This window comes from Varanus komodoensis, unplaced genomic scaffold, assembly GCF_004798865.1.
Source record: "Varanus komodoensis strain SLA01 unplaced genomic scaffold, ASM479886v1 scaffold1, whole genome shotgun sequence".
In the NCBI taxonomy this organism is placed as follows: Eukaryota; Metazoa; Chordata; class Lepidosauria; order Squamata; family Varanidae; genus Varanus; species Varanus komodoensis.
Window position 1 is genome coordinate 36,497,046 of NW_025335268.1, and position 14,367 is coordinate 36,511,412.

A 14,367-nucleotide genomic window follows, 5' to 3' on the forward strand; every position below is an offset into this window, starting at 1 on the left:
ACCTTATTTAGAAAAATTGTAATCAACACCTACATGCTTAGCATATTCTCCTCCTCCTTTCTTCTCTTAATTTGTAGAATTACAACATTTACAAGCAGAATATTTCATGTTTATTAATGTCTTACTAACAAAGTTTTTGTCACTGCATTGCAACCCAACATTTCTTAGCGGGAGTAGACAAACTGGTCCTCTTCAGATGTTTTGGATTACACCAGGCAGGGCTAATAATAAAGGACTATGGGAATTAAAGTCCATAATATCTGGAGGTCATCCAGTTACCCACCTCTTACAGCATGGCTGCAGAACCACAGACCAGAGAACTAAATTAATCCTTTCTGGGGTGCTCCAGTGGCATCACCCCCTTTCCCTGATCCCATGCACTTCCATCTGGATACTTCTGGTTTGGTGGTTTCCTCTCTTTCATGCATTTCCCCAAATTCTAAAAAAGAATTATCTCTGGAAGAATAGCTTTAAGCTAAATTATGCATATCCTTTTTGCATTTTGGCTGCAGCATTTTTGCCTGTGCCCCTTCCCATTGGAATGTGGTCTCAAATTGCTTCTTTGAAATAGAATTTGGCCTCACTCTGAAAGTGCTAAATGATAAGGACCATGGTATCTAGGACCACATTTTGATGTGATGAAGGGCTGTTTATACATTTGATATGATAGATAGATGGAAAGATATTCCAAATCGGCATCTAATCCCATATGTATCTCTATGGGACCTTCAGGCCATCTTCAGGAGCCCTCCTCCAAGTACCTCCACCAAATAAAGTTAGATAGGTAGCATAAGAGTGGAGGACCTTTTCGATCATGGTACCTCACTTATGAAATGTTCTCCCCAAAAAAAGTTCACCTGGCAGCTGGTTTTATTTTCTTGATGACAGCTGAAGACCTTTCTTTTCTCCTGGGTGTTTTAGAGTTTAGAGTTTGTGCTTATCTTTACACACACACACACACACACATTCCTGTGTGCTGTTGTGTTATGTTGTGTTTTTTCAGCTTCTGTAACATACCCTGAGAACATTTGCTACTGACCAACTTACAAATTAAATAAACAATGAAGGAAAGTAACACCAATCTCATAATTATGTTCACCCTACTTCCCCAGGTAGTCTAGTAGCAGGAGTCCAGTGCTTACATGGGTTGCTTCTTCATCACAAAAAGATTTAAGATATCTTGTGATATCTGAATGTGCTTCCAAAAATAGACAGGTCGAGCACAGCTGGAACTGCCCCCATTAGAGCTCCAGATAGAGGCATTCCCCAAAAGACACTTGCAAGAGCTCAAGCCTCTTTCTCAGTCTTCCCTTCAAAAACTTTGCTGTCACTATAGTTTCTTTCTCATACCGAGACCTTACACACAGGTCCCCCTTGGCTGGAGGTACCAGGAGAGGTGTGGCTCTCATCTGCCAGAGGTTTTTTCATGATGTCCCAGTCAGGGTCCATGTGCCTGCAAGCTGTACTGGCCATGCTTGGTGCTATCTAGAATCTCAAAACAGTCCTTCAGGTTCCACTAATTTTCTCCTGTCTCACCATATTCTGGCTCTTGATATCTACTATAGAAGGCAAATATGTTTGGGAAATATATAGGCACCAGCTATATGTGGCCTGTGCAGAAATGAAAACGAGGGAAGATTTGCTGTTGGATTCTAGTTACTTAAATAAATCATTGAATATAAATAATTGTGCTTGGCGTAAACAAAGTGGTGGGCAGGGCTATGGAGAGGTGATTGAAGCTCTCCGGGATTGTAACTCACTCACTGACTGCACCGAAGTGATAGCACAGGTAGAGCAGAGATGCAGGTAAGGACTGGGCATTTCCTTTCTTCCTGCCACACTCAGTTTTGGGGTAGCACTGGAAGAAAGCTGCAGCACTGCTGCTCCAGAGATGGAAGGGGAGAAGGGTCTCCCCATTATTCAGTGTGATGGAAGGCAGGGCTATCTTTCCCACTGCTCATAAAAGCATCCACCTTGCAGCATAAATGATGGGGGAGACAGAGAACAGTGTTACCTCCCCATGCTTCTTTTACCTCTGCTCTGAGATGCAAACAAAACGCAGTCATCCTCCATCTCAATAGCTTAGAGCGAAATTACAGATAACACCAGTCATATGGCATGTAGTAGAATGTTAGCTTTTGATTTACTCTTGCGTAGGCAGGTACAGCCCTGATTTGGATCAGGACCACTGTGTACCAGGAGTAGAGACTCAAACCCCATATTACCTCGTGTGATGGTCATAAAACAACATCTGCGATCAAATGTTTGTTTCAAAAATGAATGAAAGAAAATTAATCTGTAAAAACTCTAAAGAATGATTACATAGCAGTAGATTGGTTCAGCAGTAAACAAAAGAAAGATATTACAGTTGTACTGAGGTGTAAAATACAGATCAAGGGGATGAGATAATGCATTTACTGATCCACACAATAAAAACTGAAGTACAAAACATCCCATGTGTGTCACCAGGTGAATAAGACAAATGACAACATTATACAAAAACATGTGTACATGGATGGGGAACACAAGAAAAAACAAGAAAAATAGAATAAGAAAATGCCACATAAGGATAAAAATTATTACTGAAGTCTACAGATATAGTTTATAATCTTCTGTTTGGGGACAACAGGCATTCCATAAGGCTTCCTATCAAAGACAGACTTGTAGTATTATTGAGTTTAAGGCTGTGCATCTTTATTTCCAAATAGTTTTAAAATATTTTTTCTCATGTGTTGAATGATTAATGTAGGGCGTAGACTGAAACCACAGAGCAAGTGATGAATGAATCTGTGGCTTTCTGCCTAGAGGCATCCCTTCTCAATGTTAGAGAAACTTGACATGTTTAAAATATATATCTGAGAGAGAGAGAGAGAGAGAGAGAGAGAGAGGAACCATGCTTATGTGAAGAGAAGAATGCTGTGACAAAACTAATATCAGCTGTTACTCTGTGAAAGAAGAAGTGATAATTTCCTGCAGATCCAGAGTGATTGTTCTAATGGACATATACAGAAGGTTAAAAAGCACCGAATTCCTGTACTGTAGAAACACACAAACTATCTGAATTTAGATAGTCTCCTGCAACAAGATGTAATAGTTTACTTCATAGCATCTCTTCACTGCTTTGATGTATTCTCACTTTTTCAAATCACTCTTGTGTGCTATGGATGATGCATTTTGAGCCTTTGTTGCAGTTTATGAGTAGCAGAACTGCTATCACTGCAAGAGGCAAATTTCACTGGTATCAGGGTGAGTGCCATAGAATGAAGTGGGGGAAGATGGAAGGGAAAGACTGGTAAGGCTTGATAGATGCAAATGAAACTTTATTTACATTTTTATGGATGTGGCTGAAATTAAAATAGATAATAGGAAAAGGATATGTAGCACCCTGCTTGGAAAAGTGCTATTTTACAAAATGGCTTCAGTATTAGGAGTGCACATGAAATGCCTATATTATTACATAGGGACAAAATAAGATGGGTGAGGGGGTGTGGAGAAACATACACTTGCTTCATGAATTTGTCTTTTCATCCTAGATGCAAGCAAAATCATTCTGTGTAAATCAGCCTTAGAACAGCAAGACCAAAAGAAAAAAAGGGGAAGGGGGGGTGGGGGAAGAGTCTTGCAGTACCTTGCAGTCTTTATGTGTTATGGCACATGCGTTGATGGTCTACTTTGTCAGATGCATAAAGTATTTCCTGAGTTACTATTTATATGACAAATTGGTGATATATAGATATATTGATAACTATATGACAAATTGCATCTTCTCAGGTGAGTGAATGTTTCAGCCTCCATTGAAATACAGACTTCATTCTGCATTTGAGGAAAATATGCCTCCTGTTCCTGCAAACCGGATAGGTTCCTGAATACACTCATTTCAACAAAGCAATAGTCCAGTTTCTGCTTTCTTCCTATTTTACTACACCCCAAAGGTCTCTTGTTGTCCAGTTTTGAATTCTCTGTTGCCCTCTCCCTGCTTCCAGAGATATCCTTTGTTCCCAAACCATGCCTTGCCTTTCAAACTGTGTTACCCAGCTCAATTCCCCCCATCTCTGGCTTTCCATTAGTGTTCACAGGAATTTTTTCCACTTGCGGGACATGGTGGACAGGAACAAAGTCTATGCATGTAGAACTCAGTGCACCATTTCAGTCAAACGTGGCAAGAGTAATGGCTGAGCACCAGGTCTGGCATGTTGTGCACACCTGGCTTCCAAATAACTTGCATACTAGGCTCATCCTTCCATTCTTGCTCAATAAGCAGACTTGATAAATAACTTCCTTCAACCTATGGCAAAAATTATCTATTCTTTTTCTTGTTTCCTTGTGGCCTGCACCTGCACAGCAGCCAATTTCCCATTCTTTCCTGTATTCCCCTGTAAGGAGACAAGAACACACATGGACTCCAGATAACAACAGTGCTCTCTGTTGCATGGTTTTGATTGTTCTATGGAAGGTCCATGCTCTTGGCATGTTTAGGCAGGTTTAATTGTTTTGTTGTTGCCCTGTGCGCACTGGTTCCAAATATTCCGCTATTTCTTTTATATTTTATCCCCTTTCCCCTTTTCCTTTTTTCAAACAAAGAGAAATAGTGTGACTAAATGCATTTTTTTAAAAAAATCCAGTTAAACCTTTTGGTCATTGCTACTGTTTAGGGTTTCTGGCCATCTCAGGAAGTCTGTCTTGCTGGAATTGTGTTCAATCCAAGCAATTTTTCATCTCTTCCTACACTGCTGGGAATTAGGGTACCCATCCTCCCTTCACATGTATAATGCTGTTATATTTTATCCATTGGCAAGGTAATCTTTTTAATGTTTTCTAACTCAGGAGGGTAAAAAAAACCCTTTTAAAACTGTCTTTGGTTCAACAGTAGACACACTACTATCCAGTCACACAGGTATGCTAACATGCTGGAAATCTGAATTTTTTTATTTTTTTTATTTTTTTATTTTTATTTTTTTTGAGGTAGCAATAACATTCCGCTCAAGAAGGCCTCCCTCTGCCCAGGGCCTACAAAATGAACCAGGAAGTTCCTTCTCCAAACCATGGTTATGTCACTCTTACTTTGTTGTCCAATTGTATAGCTCTGTTTTCCTAAACAAAGCAAGATAGTTTCTTGGAAAAAGAAGGGGCTGAATAGTGCCTGCCTATTTAGCCTTGTGGGAGGGTGCGGAGTGGGAAGGTACAAAGGCTGCAGAACTGGTGTTTTGGTGTTTTAATAGAAAATAATAAATGAATGTTGGACATCTGTGAATTATGCCTCAGCTGGGGTGGGGGTGGGAGCCTGGCTGCCCTCCCTCCATGTCCTTGCCCTACAACCAAGGCAGGCTCAAGACATTTTGCTGCCAAGATGAAGGACAGTCCATTGCAGAAGATGGCCATAGAGTCTTCCTTCTATATTGCTCATGGGACAGCATCTCCCTCCTCTAGTAGAGGGGAACAGCCAGGGGTATACCATGAGCACCATCTTCCAATTCGTTGTTATGGCTTTAATGTAGCTTTTACTGTTTTGTGGTGTTTTAAAAAATCTGACTATGTTTTTTTATGCTCTGGACTATTTTTAAGCTGCCCCAGTTAGTCTAGAAAGGCAGCATAAAAATAGGGTGGATGGATGAATGAATAAGAAGAGATATGAAAAGAAAAGATCACCCTTGGGCCTTTGGAAACTATCAGTATCTATAAAGCTGTGAGAATTTCATGAAGATACTCGCCTGTCTCCTTGTGGCCATGAAAATGCTGCCATTTCTATTTTAAAAACAAAGAAAGACCATGTCCAAGCATTTTTTTAAAAAATTCATTAGCAAAGTTCTATGTGCAATGAATGCACACGGACAGACTATAAGAAGGTTTATGTTTTACTCTGGCTCTTTTTTTTAATGAAATGGAGCCAGATGATAAGAAATACTGAACATCTGCAACCCTAAATTGCCTTTTTAAAATTTATTAGGATTATGTACAAGGTTTTCTATTTTGTTTACAACACATGTCAAACTAATAGCTATCTCCGAAAGAGCAGAGGTGTGCAAAAATAGGGCGGTGGAGGCAAAATGCCTTGCAGGGTAAACTAAACTGGGAAATGGCATTCTTTAAGTTTATTTTTTTATTTTTGGATCTATTATGCACAAGTTCACTGGTATGAAGGAGCAGGCTTTGTTTGGTTTTTTTTTTAAAGCAATTTACAGCTCCTTCCAGAAAGCCAAAATATGCATATCAATAAGTTTTCAGATAGTTATGGCAGCCCCTGTCACATGCTGGGTGAGCACCATTGAAGAGCTGATTGCTTTCTTGAGTTGTAGTGCACGCAAGAGTGGTTTTAGCTAATGTTTCCACACCTAGCACTTAGAATCATAGAAGAATTGGAAGGGGCCATGAAGGCCATCGAATCCAACCCCTGCTGTTGCAGGACACCACGTTACACCATCCCACTCAGATGGCTGTCCAGTTTCTGTTTTAATGTCTCTAGTGTAGGAGAGCCACCACCTCTCTAGGCACTTGAACCAATGTGAGAGATTTGTGTTATTTACAGATCCCCATCTCCACATGAGTGTACTAGCAGTTTTGTTTTTGTTTTTTGTTTTAATAGGACGCTTCCTCATTGCACCACTATTCTCTCCCAGCCTACTACTTTGCTGAAGCTATACCTCCTTGCCACAGAATAGCTCCACAAGTTGAGCACACACTGAAATATATACCATGGGGAAACAGCAACATATAAAAAAATTGTGATTTGACTGGTCTGAAGAAAACCAAGATACAGTGCCAGAAATATCATGATCAGTTTGCTGTGATCAGCATATGACATACCAGTGAGTCAGGCATTGCAATGCCAGTAAAAATATCTAGTGCAGATCCCGCCTCAGTCTCTAAAATTATTTCATTGCAATTTCAAATGTAAGGTATCTCCTCCCATACAGTTTTTGTCTGTTACAATGACCCACAATCATTGATAGGATTTATGTTCAAATATTAACCTGCATTTTAGCTATTCTTTTTAAAATAGGGAACTATGGAGCGAGTTGTGCTCCTTTTTAAGTGAAAATTGTTTATTTAATTCATTTCTGCACCACCTACAAACTGAAGCAGTCTGAGAGGTTCAGAGCAATTCACAATCACTGATACAATACTACAAAAAGATGGCAATAAAAATGCACATACTATAAATATATATATAATTAGTTTATCAAACATAGAGAGCAAATCTATTCTGATCAATGTGTTAATACAAGATACAGATACAAAAGAATCATGATATATGCCTTGTTCTTAGAAGGAGGAATTGTGATTGGGAGCCATAAGCTGCAATCCTATATCCACTTGTCTAGAAGTAACTTAATGGGACTTAGTTCTCAGTGGATATGTGCAAGTTTGTGTTAAAAGAGACACAGACTCTCTATTCTCCATATCCTCCATATCCTTACACAAATGATGGACAATGGCTGGGAATTACTGGAGGAAAGGAAGAATAATAGCTTGATTGGCAGGTATTATCCTGTCTTCTTATGTTTTAACATAGAGAAATAAAAAATCAGTGTTTTGGGATTAAAGAATTTTCAGTGGAATATGAAGGTAAATGAAAAGAGAAGAAAAATACTCCTCCCGTCCCAATTTTGCTGTCATACTTGACTATTTTATTAATTCTGATGACTGCCCAAGTGTAAAAGTTCTGTCAATTAAAGGAAACATTGTCAGTTAAGACATCTGGTTACCATAAACTGGATCAACGGGCTAGAGAAAAGGTGCCCTGTTAACCCAGAACCCAAGCCATCATGATGATGCTAGATAGAAACACTATGGCTTCCTATACTGCCACTAAAATGCCATTCGGTTATTTTACAAGTGCTCACCTGCTCAGGTTCTCCTGCATGTATGGGTGTTAAGGGAGAAACACTACATTCACCAAAGTATTAACAAAAAAGCACTCGCCTTCCAGGTGGAACTATAACAACTGTCTTTCATTTGCACCCTTCTACTTTAACGTTTTGCTTCAACAGCTGGGGGCACCAACAAAAAAGTACACATTTCTTCACCATCTAGCCAATGAAACAGCAAAGCTGAGGCCACAGCATCCTTAAATCTATTTATTGGGAAGTAACCTCAGTGGCCTTAGTAGCACAATCATGAAGGAAATCGGTTGTGAGTCCCTTAATATGTCAAAATACTGGGCCACAGCAGGAATAGCTGATTTTTGGCCCTCGAGATGTTGTTGGACTGCAACTCCATCGTCCATCACTAGTGGCCATGCTGTCTAGGGCTGATGGAGCTGCAGTGCTTAACATCCTGAGACCCACAAGTTGTCTACCTCTGGATTACCAGACTACAAGTCTCATCATCCTCAGCCAGTGACACATCTGGGGGACACCAGGCTGGGGAAGGTTGCATTTAGGAAGAATAGGATGATATTACTTTTTTAAAAGTGAAGAAGAATGCCCTCTGTTTTGAAAGGATTGGGAAAAGTGTCTTCCCTACCTCCTCCTCGTCTCTCAACCACTGAACTCAGACCTAATGTACCTTGATGAAACTAGTTTGGAAACACTGACCCATCCCACATGGCAGGCCATCTGTAAAACTAAGGGTAGAGGGAGCTGCACATAACCAAGTGTCTGAAATGTCTGGGAAAGAGGAAAATCAATAAAGTACATTCTTACAGAAAACCAGGCAAATGCTATGAGCAGTTCTATTATAGTTTTGATGGGTTTTATGGTAGGAAGCATACCCAATCCATCTAACCAATTTGAGTTTAGTTTAAGTTGTATGTCTTGTTGCTATTGTTGTGAAATCTTTATGGGACATTTGCTTGTTACAAAAAGTAAAATGTTAAGTAAAATAATTGGGAATAGAATGGCATAAAATAAACACACAAACACATATCAAATCTGAATGCCCTGGAACACAAAAATATAGAGAATAGTGTAAGTCCAGAGCAATTATATAAGAAAGAATTGTTTGTATGATAGTATGATATTGTGACATTTTGTGTGCTAGGGATTAATAAATCCCTTGTTTCAATAAATCTGTCTGGTTGTCTTTAAGTTTATGGCGAGATCCTATTCATATTGAGACAGAAAAACGGTTTGCAACCCCCAGTATGCCTTGGAAAGCATTCAAGAAATACAATAAGTAAAATCATAAAAATCTTAGCAAACCATTTATTATCGACCGCAAGGAAAATAATACAACAGAGAATCAGAGAGAAAAAATATAAGAAAATTCACAGCCTCAAGATCACGACATCAAATGATTTGGAATGTTAATAGAAGCTTTTCAGTTGGTGCCAAAAGACCAAAAAGAAGGTACAGACAAACTTCTGAGGAGAATAAGGCTTCTCCCTGGTTGACATTTCATTTCACATCACTCATATTGTACATGGAAAAAAACTTCAACTAGATAGCAAGTGTAACTAATAATAAATTCAGTTATTTTTTCAGAGAAAGGGATGTCTGACCTGTACAGGTGGATTCAAGTTAATAAGAAACGCAGGGCTACAGGTTAAATGGCAACCATCTACGGAATTTCCCTCCTTCCTCCTTTCCTGATGTTATCATTAAACCATTTCCTTGCTCTCGACCACAACATCCAATGAGGAAGACCTGCATTTCTTGTAATGTTTAATAACACTCCTCAAGAGGGGTAGGTGGCCTTTGGGGCCTGTGGACATATTTGGGAATTTAACACACTGTTCAGGACATGCCCATGAAATGGCTGTCACAGGTGGCTATGGCTAGAGAGAAATGACAAGCAACTAGCCCCAGGGCATTTAAGGGATATCAAGATGGTGGCAGCTGGAAGCTCCCAGTCTGCACTGAAGCAATCTCAACTGTAAGAAAATATAAAAAACCAGATTTAAATAAACATTGGGAGGAAAGGATAGCTCATCTCATTGGGTACAGTTGGGGGCATTCTGGAGCCCATGGGCATCATATTGCTTATTTCTAACCTACATGTTACATTTTCTCAATAGCATCATTGTCATTGAATCAAGGCTTGTCACCAGATTTAACTTGTGTTCAGCTGCCAGGAAACTGCCATTCTGAAGACTTTGCAGGACAGGCTGACAGCTGACAACATGTTCAGTGCATCTACAGTTATGGGTTCCATGTACACATCCTAAAGGAAATAACCACCCCCAGATCATCTTCCATCACAAAAAAATATATATACGTGGTGTGACTCTATCCTTACTAGTCAAAATGGCATCTGATTTACCAGGTGCAATTTCCTCTTTCACAACAAGATTATTTCATTAACCTTCTGATATAATTCCTAGCACAGTATTTACATTCGGGCAACTAGACTCCCACCTACAGTATTCGGTTAAACATTTTTTTTAAATCGTTAAGATTGAAGCATTCACTTCAATGGAGCAAGAGTGGCATCTAGTGGTCAGATGAGTTAGTCCAAGTGCTTGGTGTCTTTGCTAAGCTTTTATTTCTGCATGCTCTAGTCTTACTTCTTTTCTTGCCATACAGAAGTTTAGGGTTGTCTTCCTTTCATCGGACTGAATTTATGCAGTCAGCAAGAACACAAAACATCAGATTATTTTTTATTTGAATTGTTCTATATCAGGATGCATAGAACTGCTGTGGTTTAAACTGCTGTGCTGCTGGGCTGGCTGATTGAAAGGTCGCTGGTTCGACTCTTCACAATGGAGTGAGTTCCCGTTGCTCCGTCCCAGCTCCTGCCAACGTTGCCGTTCGAAAGCATGCAAATTCCCACTTTGGTGGGAAGGTAACAGTGTTCCGTGTGCCTCGGTGTTTAGTCATGCCAGCCACATGACCACGGAGACTTCCTGCAGACAAACTCTGGCTCCCTCGACTAGAAAACGAAGATGAGCACTGCCCCCTAGAGTCAGACATGACTGGACTTAACGTCAAGGGGAAACTTTACCTTTATTTCATTCATACAATACTAGAAGAAAAAAAAGTTCCCCAACATTTTTGTCATAATCTTTTAAGTTGTGATCCTCCTCCAAACGGGACTTGTAAACCTTTTGGGCTGTGGGCATGCCCCCTTCTTTAACCGTTTCACTCCTTTTACTGCCTTCTTTATAGCCCTTCTTCTTTTGTTGCCCCATTTTTCATTTTGTGTTCTGTGGAGCTGGGTTCTGTGTGAGGTGAGGTGAGGTGAGGTGAGGCTGTGAGGTGACTGGATTGCACCCTGAATTAAGACTGCTGATATAGTTCACACCATTGGCCTAAACATTCTGTGACATTCCCATTTTGAATTTAAAATCTGTTTTCTTAAAATAGATGCTACCATCTGATTTTTAGATAATTCAAATAATGTCATCAGTTTTTAAACAAAGGTAATCCTAGTATTTCACCTAGGGAGCTACTCACTTTCCCGATATCCTGTTTGTGGGGGTTGTTCAGTTACAGTGAACCAGAGTTTGTTTTTCATAGTATCATTGTTAACACAGTCAACTCTTCTTATGCATCTCTTATTTCATTCCTGCTGCCCCTGATCCATTTGATGAAAATAATATTTAAAATGAAAATTGGTTGTGGCTTCTGCTGTGTGTGTCCAGGTAAAAGGATTCATCTGCTTATATGTTAAAGAGTGCAAGGGGTGCTGCTGGACATGATATATGGACATGTTACAATTACTTGTTGATTTTTGCATAGGTGAGTATCTGAGCATGAAAACATTTGCTGTATTTTTTTTACTGCAAACATTCTTAATCCCTTAAAAAGAAGTTATTGTGGAATTTATCAACTAAACCAACAGAAAGGTTCAGGTTCCCATGCATGGGAATAAGTCCCAAAGAGCTTACTGCTGAATAGACATGCCTAGGATTGCATAATAAATATTATTATCAGCATCAATATAATCCAAACGCTACTGCTATGGACATTTTAGTTATGCTGCAGATTGTGAAGAAGTCCTAAACACAGTATATACAGTAACAGATCGAAGTAACATCTCTCCATAAAATAATTGAAATCCAGCATCTGGGGGAAAACCCCCCTCTTTTTGTGTGATTTCATCCAGCTCTTATTACTAAACTGCAAGTGGCAAGCCTTTAAGGCACATTTTCTTTAAAATCACATACACATGCACCTATATGTATATAAATGCAAGGTGCAGTTTTCTTGTTTTCCTTTCCCCTCCCTATGCCTTTTTCCTTTGTTATGTCCTTTTAGAAGGTAGGCCTGAAGGAAGGAACTGTCTTCTTTTTATTGATCTATATGCCACTCGGGGAGCCTTTCCAGAAGAAGAGCAAGCTATTCATCCTCTTAAATAAAAATAAATGGATAAAACTGGCTGCAGAAGTGAGCATGATTAAATTTTTCATTCCTGTAATGTTTTTGTGTGCATTTAAAATGTTTCATGTTATGTGATAAGTGAAATAAACAAACTGAAAATGCCACAGAATCATCTATATGACACTGATTATGCCACATGGACATCACAGAAAAGCAATTAGTTTCTAGTACCACCCATTAAGATGCAATCCAATGCATGTTTAGACAGAAAAGATGTCCTACTAAACCCACCATTCCCCAGCAAGTCTTTTTTCCTGTCTAAAGACATATTAGAGGAACGAATTGTCCTTAATTTATGAAGTGGTGAGAGCAATTATTATAACATTATTGTCAATATAGTTATGATTAGCATTATATATAGTCATAAAATACATAGCCATAGAATAGTAGAATTGGTGGGACTTATAAGGCCATTGAGTTCAGCCCCTTGTTCCATGCAGGACTCAAAGCACCCCTGGCCGATGGCTGAGCAGCTGCCTCTTGAATGCCTCCAGCGTGGGAGAGCCCATGACTGCCCTAGGTCAGGTTCGTGTAAAACTCAGATCTCAGTTCTTTGATAAAGCTGAAAGTAAATATGGTGAAGAACAACCTTATGTAAAAAGGTGTGTAAAGCTGTGGAACATCCACTAGTTTTAAGACACACTTAAATCAGTACAATTCCGGTTCTTAAGTCTTTCAAGCTGATGCTTGTCTCACATTTTACACTGAAAGGACTGACTTGTTTATTTGACGGAGATAATGGGCCGTGGAATGTGCAGTGCTGCTACTCAGGATTCCAGCCACTCCGCTCCTAGGTTTGCATCCCATCGCAATAGTCTGTCAGCATGATGGTTACTGAGCACATTTCAGCTCCATTGTGCTACACCCATGCACACACATACAGATATTTGTACTTCGAACAACTGGTCCCTCCCCTCAGGCTTGCTGATACCATCCTCTTGCGTGTGTTTGGTGCTGTTTGACTCCATAAATCTGAACATCAGAAATAGAGGGAACACCACACTGGATCTGTCACAAAATGTTGCAATGTAAAGTGCTGCTGCTCCAGATTGCAGGTGCCCTATTTCCTTGCCCTCCCCCAGTTTTCTGCTTCCCCAACCCCTAACTGTCAGTCAGTATGCCATGCCCACTAAGCATCCTTGGCCTTCTTCGGCTTGTTGTGGGATGATCCCCAACCCAAAGATCTGTGATCTATTTGTAATTGCACCTGTTCCCTTCCACTGAAACCTCTCCCCTGCACACAGGAGGTGCCATTTCACCTATACAAGGACCTGCAATTGGAGAGTCAGTGGGCTGCACTATCGGACTTGATCAGCTCAGGAGATCTGGGTTCACTTGTCCACAAAGCTCCTGGACAATCACTGACTCTCAGCCTAACCTGAGAGTGCTCACTGTTTTCTTATGAGGATAGAATGGAACGGAGAAGGCTATAAAAGCCACCCTGGAATTTTTGGAGGAAGAAAAAGGGCAGGATATAAATGTAATAATAAGCAAACAAACTGAGATCACTATTCAAATAAATTGTGATTTTCTACTGATGATCCAAAAGCCACTTGCACAAAGGAAACAGGAGGCAGGGTTAGGTAAGAAAACTGCTGCCATAAAGTTTTCTATTGTTTGAACCTCCAGATGGTTTCTATATACTTTTATTAAACATTTTGCTAGCACAAAATTGTATCTTGCCGTAATTTACACTCACAGTGAACAGCAAGGGAGGAAATGAAAAAAGGCAAAATCCTAAGGAGATCCTTGAAACCCATCATTAGTTATACAGCACCGCAGAGAAGGGAGCATTTTTCTCTGCTGTGCTGAGCACTTGCACAAATGGCCTGCAAAATCACTTCCCTTGCCAGCAGGCCGCTCTGACAATCATCTCTAGAAAATGCTCAAAGAAGGTATGTGTATTTTTAGCTATGATGTGTTGATGGCAGCTGGAATGCTAGCTTGTGACATTACAGTTAGGTCCAGTATCTTCTGCTCTGGTCACGAAATAAAACAGAGGGGAAGTGGCCCTGGACTTAGGCATGGAAGTGGCCTAAACAGCGCCCAGGACCACAAGAAAGACAAAAGTGCTGCTCAATTGATCAGAGACAGTGACCACTGCATT